The sequence below is a fragment of the Rattus norvegicus genome, chromosome 15, assembly GCF_021556685.1.
Source record: "Rattus norvegicus strain SHRSP/BbbUtx chromosome 15, alternate assembly SHRSP_T2T, whole genome shotgun sequence".
Classification (NCBI taxonomy): Eukaryota; Metazoa; Chordata; class Mammalia; order Rodentia; family Muridae; genus Rattus; species Rattus norvegicus.
The window spans coordinates 13,966,803-13,981,488 of NC_141548.1; the positions used below are offsets into that span (position 1 = coordinate 13,966,803).

General features: G+C 44.5%; 1 long non-coding RNA gene and 1 other non-coding gene across 5 annotated transcripts in view; one reads left to right on the plus strand and one right to left on the minus strand.

Annotated features, from left to right (window-relative positions):
- LOC148000827 (uncharacterized) overlaps positions 1 to 7,653 on the plus strand; it is a 28,391-nt gene extending 20,738 nt beyond the window's left edge. The window contains exons 2-4 of one of the 4 annotated variants that reach the window (XR_015638237.1): positions 1,641 to 1,891; positions 2,609 to 2,825; positions 6,682 to 7,653. This is a non-coding gene — a long non-coding RNA (uncharacterized LOC148000827). Of the gene's footprint in view, positions 1 to 1,640; positions 1,892 to 2,608; positions 3,255 to 3,833; positions 4,322 to 6,681 lie in introns of those variants that run through there. The other 3 variants (XR_015638236.1, XR_015638235.1, XR_015638238.1) reach the window with 3 other exon arrangements.
- A 4,584-nt stretch (positions 7,654 to 12,237) lies between these two features.
- Positions 12,238 to 12,368, minus strand: Snora40c (small nucleolar RNA, H/ACA box 40C). The gene has a single exon (XR_015639219.1). It is a non-coding gene; the product is annotated as a small nucleolar RNA SNORA40 (small nucleolar RNA).
- Between the last annotated feature and the right edge of the window lie 2,318 nt (positions 12,369 to 14,686).

Consider the following 14,686-nt stretch of genomic DNA (forward strand, 5'->3'; position numbering starts at 1 on the left):
CAATAGAAGTGGCTGGTAATTTCAAAATTAATTGGGCAATAATGAATCTTCAGGTATTAGTTGAACAACAGTTGACCAAAGAGTGATCTAGGGCTCCTAATGAAACAAAGATGGGAACAAGAAATACCTAGGCCAATAAAATGGAAACAACAACAACAACAACAACAAAACAGAAATTTAGCCAGAACCGCATTACCGGAGAGGAAAGCATCCTTATTTAATTACTCAGCCAGCTTTCTGAGAGAGGAAAGAGGAAAGCTTGTCTGCTGTCTGTGCTGCTGTAATCTGAGTCAGGGGTGTGAAAACAAACCCTTCAGGAAGTGAGCCATTTAAGTGTCATTTCCTCAGATGCCGAAGTTCGTAAACAAAATTTGGCAAAAGACTTAAACAACAGTTTAGAATCTTACATCCTCTAAAGTAGTAGAAGTACTTGATGCCCTGTGATTAAAATGAGCAAAGACCTCACTCCCCAGCCTGTGTCATTTCCCCTTTGCATACCTTGCTGCACTGTGGCCTGAAAGGCAGCAGAGGTCCTTTGCTTTACCCCTTTGGTTGAGTGGTAAATGCCAGCTAGGACCTTGTGAGCTCTGAGTAACACACTTGGCATGAAATCAGACGATCGCCACCTGGAAACTTTCCACTCTGCCATTTACCTCCCCTTCCACATCTTGTGGTCCAAATGACTGGCAAGAGAAAACTATCTCTGTGGTCTCTCATGCACAACCCTGGGTGCCTGGTGAAACTAGTAATAACTTTCCATTCTCCCCTGTCCTTACTCCAGGCACCATGCTTAATCTCAGATTGGGTTCCTCTAGTTCCTCAGGATTCATGTGGTAACCTCAGAGGACACAAGCCAAGCTCCATGTCAAAACAAGCAAGATGATGGAGAGGAAATAGTGGCAGGTCTTAGCCTACATCTCCTAGGTGTCCTGTGCAAGGAAACTTCAGACTGCTGGTATCTACCTCTGTCAGAGACCACTTCCCTAAGCTCAGGAAGACGTCTCGCCCTGTGCTCAAAGCAGGCTTGGGTGTAGGCCACCCAGCAGGGGCCATTGGCATGACAGGAAATTCCTACAATGGATTCAAAGCTAAGATCCCACAGTCTTATTTCTTTTACTGCTTCCTTATGCTCGGGACTTGTTCACCTGACTGCATGAGTGCTGTAAACAGTTTAAAGAATGAGTCCCCAATCATTTTAATGCATTTTGAAGGTTCCAGTTCAAGCCTCTGAGTCACTGTTTACAGGTGTTTTCCGTAGTTAATTGTGGTACCAGTGACCTTGGGCTACTTTAATCCCCATATTCGATTAGAATACACAGTGTGAACTGTGGTCAGGATTAAGAAACAGAAATGATTTTTTTTTTTTTTTTTGAGACAGGATCTGATTACCCAGGCTAACTTCTGGTTGACCCCCATAGTGGTGTGATTATGGCACCATACATGCTATGTCTTAGTTTTAGTTAATTTTCATTATTTATTCTATACTTTTTCCTCACCTACAGTGTTTTTTTCTGTAATTTTTTCTGTCCATTTCTCCTTTTTATTTGTGTGACAAAGTGAGTGTTAATACTTTTTCCTAGTTTCTCACAGATTAATGAACTCTCCTTTGCCTGACAGCTCACAATTTACTTCCTTTCCAGAAACTGTGTGGAAGTGGGGAAAGCAACCTTGCCGAAGATCACAGAATTTCCAGGGGACAACGGTACCCCCCCCCCAAGGCCTGGGCCTTTGGTTGCTCTGAAGGGCTGTCCTGGCTGCACAGCAGCAGTGTCCTGCCTTGTCACAGTGTTGCTTCTGAGAGCTCAACCCATGGAACTTCTACAGAAAAATCTGAGTCTGGTTCCCAGGAGCGTCCCTAGACCTTCTACATAAAATCAGATACCCGAGAAAGGTAAAGTGTGTTGAGGCCGAGGCTTGGTGGTACAGCTCATCCTTAGCATTTTCAAGGCCCAGGCTTCCCTCCCTGCCTTCCCCGGGGGGGGGGGGGGGGGGGGGACGAGGAAATGAAAATAAAGATGTTGTCCCCCTTGGCTGTAGCTGCAGCACAGCGGTGGAGTACGGGCTGCGTTAGCTTAGCATGGACGGGCTGCCGGCTTTGACCGCCAGCACCACATACACGGCTGTCAGCTATTTCACTTTTCAAGTTGTATGTAAAAAACGGTGTCGTAAAAATCAACAGGTACCATACATATTGGTCTGTTTCGCTAATGAAAGCTTACAGGAGAAATAAAATACACACATATTTGTTTGACACACAAATGTGACAGCACCTGAAATAGGAAAGGATGTTTGCTGGTGTTTTCTCAATTTTTTTTATTACTTTCTTATAATAAAGTGAAATCTATACTCGTCTCATAATTAAAAGATTATGATGCCTTTTAAGTATAAATCATTGTGAAGGTCTTTTTGGACTAAAATTTTTCATATTTCTCTCTCTCGTGTGTGTGTGTGTGTGTGTGTGTGTGTGTATCTGTGTGTATGCACGCACGTGCGCGCGCGCACACACACACACACACACACACACACACACACGCTCCTCCTGCATATGGAGGCTAGAGGTCAATGTCATTTCCTCAATGACTAATTACTCACCTTTATTTTTTTTTAGACAGGTTCTCTCACTGAACCTGGAAATCCTTAACTCAGCTATGCTGTCTGGCCAGAACACTCCAGGGATTCTACTCAGAACGGAGACTGTAGAGTTTTACCACAATGCCCAGCTTTTATCCATGGTTTCTGGAACCCACCAGATGCTAATTGCCGACATGCTAAACATTTTACCAACTGAGCCATCTCCTCGGCATCTATATTTTCAACTAATTTAGGTAGGAAAGAATCGAAAAGAAACTTTCCGTCCATTGCTATTGTTCCTTTGAGAAAGGATCTTACCACATAGCCCTGGATGTCCTAGGAGTCACTTTGTAGACCAGGCTGTCCTTGAAAGTGTGGTGATCCTTCTGCTTCTGTCCGTTCAGTGCTAAGATTACATGGTGTGAACCATGATGCTTGCCTTATATGACAGTTTCAAAGCTTGGCATCCTTAAAGCAATGTCTAGCATCACCTCCAAGGCAATGCATTCCTTCCTCACATTCAGTGATGCACACAATCAAAAACCCTAAACACAGCAGGTCTTCCTGACTACCACATGCTTCAAGTCTTATACATACTCATGCTCATCCTTGGAGTTTTTATGCAATTATTTCTTGCTAACATTTTTGCAAACCCAGTCAAAATAAATGGATACGGAATGGAGGGTGAGGGCTTTAGTTGTTTATTTTGAGACACATTCTTGTAATATGGCCCGTGATGGTCTCTCTCCAGCTTGTAAGCCTCTACCTCCTACACAGGGGCATGTGCCACCATACCTGGTAAGCAGGAGGCAAGGGCCTAGTTTTAAATACAAGATTATTCATGAAAACTTTTAAGCACGAAACAGGTAGAGTCAATAGTAAAATAAATCTAAAAACAAGAAAGAAAACAGCCAGACATTTGGTGCACACCTCTAATTTTAATACTCAGGAACCTGAGGGAAGAGAGCCACCAGATGGGCTACTCTATCCCAAGACACAAAGCGGAGAAATGACAAAAGGCCATACTTCTGGGGCATCGTGGGAAGGGACATCACCTGCCCTTTACTTGCTACCTGCTCCTGTCATGTGATAGTTTGCTAGCCTGAATGTTTTGTGTCTTCTTCTGCTCTCGAATCGACATGTTGAAATTCGAGATTTTGAGGTGACAGTGTAGGAAATGGGCTTTTGGGAGTTGGCTGGTCAGAGAGGCTGCTGGCCTTCTGAGAGTCCTGAGTGGTTCTCTCCATTGCCCTTTCCACCAGGGGAGTTTTCAGTGAGATGACTGACTTCCATGAACCTGGCTGGCTGGCACTGGATAAAATCCGAACTGCTTACTACCTGAATTGTCAGGAGCTGAGATCTGGCCAGAAGGAATTAGGTTTGCCCAAGGGTGAGCAATCTGGAAAAGATAAGGTGGAGTCTACCTCAGAGCCCTATCTCATGGAGCTCAGGGGTATTCAGGGGTTTCCTAGGGAGAGGAAGGAGGGTCAGGGCAGAAAGTCTGCAAGCCGAGCAGCATCCTCATCCTTCATCTTCCGGTCCGGGCCAGAGTCTCTATGTCGGTGTCACCGTTGCCATGGCAACGGTCATACATTCCTAGAAGACCTTTTGGCTCAATTCGCACCTCCACCTGGGAACCTTTACATCACATTCCAAATAAAAGGCAGACTCCCTCTGCCCTCGCCCTCTTCTTTCTCTCCTGTTCCCCTTGCCTCGTTCCCCCATTAAATCTCACCACGTGGAACCCGTATTGGTGTTGGTTTGGTGCGCTCTTTCCACACAGGCGCGGCTGATATTTAATAACAACACTCCAAATGCTACTGCTAGTAAAAAGTAAAAATTTGGGGTCGCGTATAAAGTGAGCAATGCACTTCATTATGGCATGTTATTACATATGGGTCGTTGTACTTTGTTCTCCACTTCTGGCATTTTCTTTAAACTGGCCCATAGTGTTTTCTGCAAATTAAATCTTATAGCAACTAATCTAAGGAGGAATATTAGAAAGGTCACAGATATTCTAGGTCCTGTCTACCTAAAGAGCCATTGTTTTATGGCTGAAATGTTAGTTGGCTTCTCTTTTGAGTTTTGAATATCCAAGGAAAGGAAAATCAGCTTTATAGTGGGGACAGTGGACCAGCAGGGAGAGACTAAAGGGGCTTCCTGACAGGAAGTGTGCCGTGGTCCTCACCCACTATAAGGTACTGGCTGTCTTAAGTTTGAATTCCCAGTGTCTAGGCTGGAACTGGATTATAAAACTTCCCGTGTAATTTTCTGTAGTAGCCTGAATTCAGTAGGACATAGGGGGAGTCAGTTATGAGAGCTGTAATAAGCAAGCCTTAAAATATATAACATGGGATCTGAGAGACTTTTGCTTCTTACTCTTTAAACCATGACTTCTGGCTGGCAGGTGGCTTTTCCTCTCTCTAGGCTTCTTCGTGCTACCGAAAGCTCACCAGAAAGAGCTTCCTTCTCCAAGGCCTCACTGGACACTGCTAGTAACAGGACAGAGCAGGAGAAAGCTTTGTGGTTTGAAGAAAAAGAGGAAACTTACTTTAGGCTGCAACTTCTAGTCACGCAAGAAGGATCTTTTTTTCTTCTTTTTTAAACTGTTTTTAAATTCACTTTACATCCTGATCACAGTCCTCCTCCTTCCTCTCTTTCCAGTCCTACCCTTACAAATCCCTCCCCCTTTAAGACCTTAAAGGTTTTATATTAGATGTCTGCAGAAGCAGAGGTGAACCTGACACCTAATCCCGGGGAAATTCTAACCCTTCCATCACGCCTTGCTGGTGAGCCTCAAGCACCCAGACAGGACTGATGCCTCTTAGGAAGGAAAGACCTAACGAAACAGGCACATTGTTTAGGATGGTGTCTGAGGTTACCATGGGGCACGTCCTCTCAGACAATACAATTCTTAGATGCTAGAATTTCAGTCGGGAAGACCAATGAAATTTAGCCAAAGTTAGTTTCTTAACTTTTACTTTGTCAGGAAATAAGTAAAATGATAATTAAATAAACAAATTTTCATTTGATGTTTATACATAGGGTTGGCGGGAGGAGGGAAGAGGAGAGGAGAGGAGAGGGGAGGGAAGGGGAGGGGAGGGGAGGGGAGGGGAGGAGAGGGGAGGGGAGGAGAGGAGAGGAGAGGAGAGGAGAGGGGAGGGGAGGAGAGAGAGAATAAAACATGCCACCCCCCCCAAAAAAAAACCTAACAAAACAAAATTCAAGTCAGGATTACAATTTTATTTTGAAGATAACAAGTCTAGGGTTAATGGCATTTCTTTTCTGTTTACTCTCTGAGATCAAAGACGGCAAATAAATAATTCGCCATTCTGAAAACGACCTCAGTAGAAAGCTACTTTTCCTCAAGGACATTCCTGAGGGAAAAGCACTCAGGTTTATGAGTCAGACAAAACTGCCTCTGTACGACATTTTTTGTTCCGTGGCCTGAACAGTTAACGTGGGCCTGGCTACACACAGAACAGCTGAACAACAAAGGACACTACTCCCCTAGACGTCACCTGTGTTCACCAAATCCCTCGGATGATTGTATCTTGTTTCAATTATTTATTTCTAACCAGTCATACAGTGTGGGTGGATAATCTTTTTTAAATACACCCCCTAAAGGAAAACTAACCATGTAATTAATTTAGAGTTGCTTTTCCTTAAAGACACATTAAACATCAAAATCACTTCTATTCACTAAGGCGAAGAGAGCAAAATAACATATAATTCTTATAAAAAATGTATGCAAGGTGTATGTCATTGCCGTGGTATATCAAACAGAGAGAGACAGGAACAAATAAGAAAAATGAAGGCCAAGGGGGAGGAGAGGGTAAAGAGTAGAAACAGAATGAAGAAAGGAATGGACACAGGAGGGAGAGAAAGAGAGCGGTGGCACGGGAAGTGGATGAGAAATGCAAAGCCACCAGGTCAAAGCACAGGAAGAGAGGAGGAAGCTAAAGACAAAGCATGAGTTTGGTTTTTGTTTGAGATGAAAAGGTCATCCAAGCAAAGAACAGAGCCCATTGACAAGGGAGGGGAAAAAAGAGAAAGCCTATTGCCTTAGCCAGTCCAGCGGTACTCACAAGTACATCTGCATCTCCCCAGGCCACGTGGAACTTTGTGTCAATGAGAATGGAGAAGGCTACACATGGTAGCATGAGACACCCCTCCAGATTCTTCCTGACTTCCTGCGGATTCTGAAAATCCCAAAATTAGTTATGATTGAAACTTGAAATGTTCCACACAAACTCAGGTTTTGCTCTCTGCTGTGGATTTGGTCTAACGCTCGTATTATGTCAACTGGGTTCCCAAAATCGCACAAGAATCTGCATGTAAGACGCCAAGGACCCCTGCCCTCAGTTGGCTTTGATGAGTAAATAAAGTTGCTGGCTGCCAATGCCTAGGCAGGGAGACAGAGATGGGACTTTAGGCAAGGGGACCAAGAAAAGGAAGAAGGATTTAGAACCATCCTACCAGGAAAGGAGTAAGGTCAAAGCCTGAGAACTGCAGAAGAGAGAACATACCAATCATGTAAGAGGGGCCCCAGGGGGCTCCCCCCATTGGGTCTAGAGTGGCAAAGACGGAATATAGATTTTAGTAAGTAATAACTCAGGAGTACGGGGGGGGGGGGTGTTAGCCATGAGAGTGGGTCAGCCATTAAGCTGTTTAAGGCATATTAAAATATAAGGTTGTGTGCGTGTGCATTTGCGGGTGCGGGTGCGTGTGCGTGTGTGTGTTTCATTCAGAACATTGTGGAGGTATCGAGGAAAGCATGCCGCCACTGCTGGGGCGATTTGAGTAGAATTAATTTGCCGACTGCAATGCGCCCAGCTGGTAACATTATTTCGGGAAGCAGCTGTGGAATCTTGAGGAGGTGGGGTCTCTCTGCAGAAGCGGGTAACCTAGGGTGAATCTTTGAAGACGGGCCCTGGTCTCTGGTCTACCATGATGTAAACAGCCTCCTTCCCATGTGCCTGCCTCCAGGAACTGAACTGTTTCCACTTATTTTGTGCTTTCCCTGTCAGGATGGAGTGAACCCCGGGGAAACCATGAGCCAGAATAAATCTTTCTTCGCTGGAGTTGTTTCTGTATTATAATTATTATGGTTCAAAAGGAAGTCGGACAAAGGAGTCTGAAATGTAGCCCAGTGGGTAGTGTTTGGCATGTACAAGACCCTGAGTCCAACTCCCCAGTGTGCATAAGCTGCATACTCCTGCATAACCCCAGCACTGAGGAGGTAAAGAAAGGAGGGTCAGAAGTACAAGATAATCTTCAGCTACATGGAGAGTTAAAAGCCAACCTGGGGTACAGGAGATCCTGCCAGAAAGAAAGTAATTAATATTGGATTGAAATAATCCCTGGCATCCTAGAGGCATAAACAAAAGTCAGTGACCAGGTTCCTGCAAGGAGCCACTCCTGGCAAGGGAAGAGTGAAGGCTTCTGGGTGACACAGAACTTGATCTGTTGGGTGGAAAGTGGCCAGTTTGGGCAAATAGCCAGAGGATAGAAAGGCAGAGGAAGACTGACTGAAGATGTACAGAGTAAAGAGGTCAAGGCTTAAGAGCATTTGTACCTGCCTGATGTTCAAGTATCATCATAAGATATACCTGTGGGCAAGCATGGCCGGCTCTGCCAAACACAGAGAAAACGTCATTTATAAATTGACATTTTGGAGGATCTAACTCATGGTAAAAGATAGACACTAGTAGACACTTTCACCAAAGAACAGGTGGCATTTTTTAAAAGATATTTATCTTATTATTACTAAGATAGGGTTTCACTGCATATCCCCAGCTGTCCTAGAACTTACCACACAGACCAGGTTAACCTCAAACTCACAAAGATCCACCCGCCTCTGCCTCCTGAGTGCTGGGATCAAAGACACGAACCACCACCCAAAGCTAAAGACTCATGTTTCTTACTTATGGATATGAGTCTGTGTGGATGTAGGCCACATGTATGAGGAATATGTAGAAGTCCGAAGTGGGTTTGAAGTCCTTGGGAGAAGGAGTTCCGGGTAGTGGTAAGTCATAGGACATGAGTGCAGGGAACCGAACTGAGATCTCCTGGTAGAGCAGCAAGCTTTCTTAACCACTGAGCCATCTCTCTAACCCCATGATGGCAAGTATTTTATACTTTTCCAGAGGTGCTATTTCTGTTCCCATCTCTCAGCTCTGTCATTTACATTAAGAAAGTAGTCCTGAGCTGAGGGAATGGACTTGTCCGTGTTCTAAAAAAAAAAAAAAAAAAAAAAAAAAACTTTATGTAAACAGCCAATAGCTGTATCTGGCCTTCGGGTCTCAGTGTACTGTTTATGAGTACAGAGTATTCAGGGGAGGCTTTAAATGATTCAGCTCCCCCTATCAGATTGACTATTTGAACTTATGGGGGAAACTGGCTTTTAAATGTGATCACTTTATCTGTTGCAGCCTCTTTTTTTTTAAAGATTTATTCATTTATTATATATAAGTACACTGTAGCTGTCATCAGATACATCAGAAGAGGGCATCGGATCTCTTTACAGATGGTTGTGAGCCACCATGTGGTTGCTGGGAATTGAACTCAGGACCTCTGGAAGAGATGTGATCACTTTAAAAAATGAAATGTTCCAAGGTTCAGAAGTAACATCTCAAAAATGTAGGCATCACTGAAACATCCCCCAACCCTTAAATGAATTCAGGCCTTTCTAGTTGATTCAGTGGGCCATCTTCTCCTTTGGAAACTTAAATGTCTGCTGTATGTTGTAACACTGCAAAATCTGTACAGTTCCACATAAGCAACTACCATTTTATGATCTGGAAGAACTACTGAGCCATCTGTTGGGGTTTGAGGCTTTATTGTTTTCTCTGTTAATGTTACATTCCTGGAGTGTTTGCTGAGTGCTAGGTGCTAATAGTTCATCAGTCTCTCAGATGATTAGCTTTGAACCTCTCTCTCTCTCTCTCTCTCTCTCTCTCTCTCTCTCTCTCTCTCTCTCTCACACACACACACACACACACACACACACACACACACACACACCAACCAGGTCCAAGAACAAGCTTCCATAGGTAATTAGCATTTAAAACATTTCAAAGTTCTACTGCCTTGGTCACTAGTTCTTATGTTAATCCTGGGTCGAATTATTATGAGTCTTCCTTTCACTGATAAGAAGACAGTTCCAAGAGGCTCGTTATTTGGCTATTTATGAAGAAGTAAAAGAAGCCTACAGGAAGCTGAAGTTACAATTCAGGCCCAGCTGACTTCCAAACCTGTGAGAACGGTCTGCTCTGCCTGTCTTGTGACGACTGATGTGCACTATCTCTGGGGATCTACCACATGACTTTCTGGGCTAAGGTGTTTTCCCAGAATGGGGCTTGTTACTGTGGTTCTGCTTCCTTTGGCTAGGTTCAGAAAGGAAATGACTGTGGAGGTCAGTGCTTCTGTCTGTCCCAGGCACTGAGAAGAACCGGAGGAAGTTCTCCGATATTCCACAGCAGACAAGAGTCAACACTGGAGTCAAATAGGGGCTCTAGTCACTTCTAGAGATGCTGTGCCAGTATCATTCACCAGGGTCACATGAGGGTAGACACAATTCAGAGCCTCAGAGACCAGAAACAGGTTAGGAGAAAGGAAAAGACAAGCCACCTTTAAGTAGGCCAGACTAAGAGGACGACACAGGGAATTTGAACTGAGCTCTAACTGAGCAGCAGGAAGTGAGAGGGGTTGAAATTGCAGCTGTGACTAGACAGACGGCATTGGAAAGACCTTCACAGAGGAGAAAAACAGAGACTACCCTATGGAGTTAGACTGGGAACTCGGGAAACAAACCCAGGTTTGTATCTGATCAGGGAGTCTGTGCTCACTGGGACTTTAGTGAGAGGCATTGCTGTATACAAATTGCGTGAGAGCACCAGGTCTATGCCCTACAGGGGCTCAGGAATTAGAGGGGTCAGTGGAAACTAGGCATAACACATTCAAGGCCCTGGCTTCTCTTTCCTACTCTGCCAAACAGAAACAGATATAAGGACACGGCCTGCCTCTAACCAGGGTGACAGGGAAGTGTGTACACATGGATGTCAGGATGGAGACACTTGACTGGAGGAACAACGCCCAGTGTTTTCTGGCTACATCTCATAAATGTTTTGTGTTTTTGTTGTTTTTCTTTCAGTCTACAAGGCTAAGATCTATTTTGGGAGTTTACGAGTCTCTGTTCTGGATGTAGTAAAACATGGCTCCTGCTCAACATAAAGAATTCTTTTTAAGGTTCTCTGTGAACAAGCAGGGACACAAATAATAGGCCAGTTCTAAGAAAATCTGAGTTAATTACAGCACTCATTTTCTCCCTTCACACTGAGGCTCGCAGCCATCTGACTGTGAGGGAGGCAGGAGGCTGAGGCACCTCTCCTTGGGAGGTCCCTCTGATATCAGTCTCCTCAGACACATTCGTCTTAGCAGTTAAAACTCTGAATTTAGAAAGGGCACCTGAGATACCAAGCTGTGGTCACCGGACTGCAGTTTGTTTTCCATAGAGCTTTCCAGGCACAGAACACTGGAGTAGTTTTGGGGGTACAGTGTCTTTCTGAGACAATGATGGGGACAAGTCCTGCCTGAGGGCACCCAAGCTGAAGAACATTGACAGTGACCCTGCCCCGCCATATGCGTGGTTGAAGACCATCACAAGAGTTCATGTTGGGGCAGCAAAATACAGCCAAGAAAATTCCCTCTATGGGCAGTTCTTTTATTATAAATCCTTTAACTCAATCAAATTACTTAATTGTGTGTGTGTGTGTGTGTGTGTGTGTGTGTGTGTGTGTGTGTGTGTGTGTGTGTTTTACATGATTTGAGGTCAGTGAACAACATTGTGGAGTCAGTTTTCTCCTTTAACCTTTTATTGATCCTGGGATTGCATTTAACTTGTCAAGCTTATGTAGAGTTCCTTTATTTTCTGAGCTACTTGACCAGCCTCTAGAAATCCTTTAAATCAACAAATGAAGCAAACAAGCTGAAGAGTGACTGGAAAGGAAGGAAGGAAGGAAGGAAGGAAGGAAGGAAGGAAGGAAGGAAGTCAGTCATTGGTGTCCCCATAGCAAACATGTTGATTGAGTTTAAAATTCTTTTTAACACATTAGTGTGTAGCCACAGTACTCCCCTGGTTTGGAGTTTTGATGAGGCCCAGGCTTAGACTAGGAGTGCCGTGAATACCTCAGAGTGATGTTGGGATCCACAACGGTGGAAGCTGCTGCCCAGCATGGTCCCTCACTGTCAGGGAAATGACAACAGGCAGGTTGCTTCAAAATGAAAGCATATGGTGCCTCCTTTTTCCTGAGGAACAGAGCAGATGGGGCACAGGCCCCATCTCAATTGTTTTATGACTTGGGTGGTTAACATTGTTTGCTCCTTCTCAGAACAGGAACACAGGGCTTTGATGACAGCAGACAGCTGTGGGTTGGTGATGGGGTGTAAGAGTATGTGTATCTGTGTGTGAAAGAAAGTTCTGAGATTATAAAATTTCACCCTCCACAGCATCATTACTTGTATACCATGCTCTCTCTCGCCCATCCCACCCCCCATCCCAAATCATGGAACTTGCCATATAGACTAGACTAGCCTCAAACAGAGATACCCCTGTCTCTGACTCTTGATTGCTGGACTTAAAGGTGTGGGCCACCACACCCACCTCATGTTCCTTCCTATGTGTATCAAACTCACACTGAACACCGAGTTCTTGGTTGCAAAAGAGGATTTTTTTTTTCACGCCTGTTCTTCATGCCTTTGCCAAGATCTCCTTTGAAACTATTGACAGAGACATTTTAACCCAAATAATAAGGATTAAAGATGGAGGGAGGCTTTACAAAGTCAACATACATGCTGTTCTCAGATGAAGGAATGAGTTCTGATCATGGGAAGCTTGGTGGAGAGAGTCCAAAGCCTAAAGGCCTGCTAGGAGTGCAGCCCCTTCCCTTGAAATGTGCTCTCTTCCTTTTACTTTAGTGCACCAGGTGCTGCAGAGATGAGCAAGGCCTCCTGAGGAGTGTTTCTCTGGAAGGTGGTATAGACCTCACCACAGCCTTAGGAATTCCCATATCATCGATATGGCCATCTCTTACCTCTAGCACCTTCATCTCCACCACAGGTAATCTCTGGCATCATAGAATTAGGCATTGCAGAACCATCCTTCTGTGTGTCTGGCTGAAGTAAGTTCTAATCACCGCAGGAACAGCCCTCAGTAGTGTCACAGAGGACTGAAGAGGAACAACCCCTGTGTCCTCTCCCCAGGGCATAGACATCTTGAGACATATTTCTACTACTTACGAGAGATATGCATGGTGGCTAGGCTCCAATGTCCCACAGAGAATACTTCTCGTCTGGCTTTCCTCCCTGTTCCACCCCCTTTCCATCTTGCTGCTGGTGTCTCTAGATCATTCCCAAATAAACCGTTTGCTTCTGAACCCTTGCTTCTGGGAAGACAGTCAGGGATGGATGTGCCCTCTCACGGGGTCTCTTTGCTCAGTCATTGGCAACCAGCAGGTCTCTGTTTCATGGGATGGTAGACATCAGAGAGAAATTGAAGTGCCAAGATGTGGCTTGAGTTCAAGGGCAAGTGGTGTTAGAAATGACAATGGGACCTGGGTGGTAGCAAACGTTGGGAGGCAGAGGCAGGTGGATCTCTGATTTTGAGGCCAGCCTGAGCTACAGACCAAGTTCCAGGAAAGCCAGGACTACACAGAGAAAACAAAACAAAACACCCAAACAAATAGAACAATGGGATGACTATGATAAACCAGAAAAGACACCTAACACGAGGGTTCATGCCAAGCAGTCATTCTGGCATAATTTGGTACTTCAGTATTTGCTTAATTTCCACAAGCAAATACCATTTTGATCAAAGATGCCAGGAAATCAGATCTGGCTGTTTTTCACCGAAGGAGCCACCTGAACTCATCTTCCTTGCTCTCTGGAGCCCCTGCAATGGTGTGGTAGACCTTCAAGACACATGTCCTGTGCTCAAGCAGGTTAGACTTGGGAGCCCTTAAGTACCCAGAGTAACTTCCCAACTCTGAGGCTCCGAGCGAAGACGCTGGGACTCACAGGCCAAGATGCTTTCCTTCTCCATATTCATTTCTTCAAAGAGCTGAGTCCTTCCTGTACCTGTGTACCTCTCCAAGCTTAAACTCTACTTCCCCTGAGCGCCTTTGTTTGCCTCTTCTGTAGCCTACCACCTCTTCCTCCCCTGAGCCCCTCTGCTGCAGTTATGGGACCATCCCCTTCTTGCTCCAAGTTACCACCTTCTCTCTCCTGTGTAACTAAGTCCTCTTTATGGACACAGCAGTAACAGCTCTTTATTGGCTATGATGCTGTACTGTAACAACAACAATAAAACAAATGACAACTATAAAGGACTTTCTGTATGTCTGTGTGTCTGTCAGGAAGGGAAAACATAAGGATATTTGTGCAATTATACTACGAAATAATGCGGTGACCATTAAAGGGGAAAAAGTCGAAGTCTATGTAGGGACATGGAAAAACATGTGTGCCAATTGAAAAGAAGTTAAGTCTATGAAAACACACGGAAGATTTTAAGTGTAAGTTGTGGCTAGCGGCAAGTCTTAAAGGGCTACATATAACACGATCCCAACTGTATTGTAGTGAAAAGGACAATGTAAAAGACATAAAAGACATAAAAAGATCAGGGGTTGCCCAGTGCAAAGGTTGGAGGATAGATGAATACTCTTAGTACAGATGATTTTTAGGTCAATGAAGCTATTGTGATTACAGACATGTTATTGCACTTCGTAGAGCCCACAGAATATGCAACACAAGAATGAACCAGTTCTCACTCATTGTTTGAGTGGATGTACCACACCCAAGCACGATTTCAGTTGTATGAAAAAAAAAAAAATAAGAGAAATATCGACTGGGCCCTGTGTTGTGTGCATAGTTTTCCCTAAACCCAGAACTGTTCTAAGAAGCAAAGCCTGTTTATACTCTGAAAATATGGAGTGATAATTTGCTGGGAACAGTAGCAAAGATGTGTAATTCTAGTTACTCAGCAAGTCGATGCAGGAAGATCGCAGGTTAAAAGGCAGCTGGGCAATTTGTAACCACAGGAGAGGCCCTAGATTTAAAC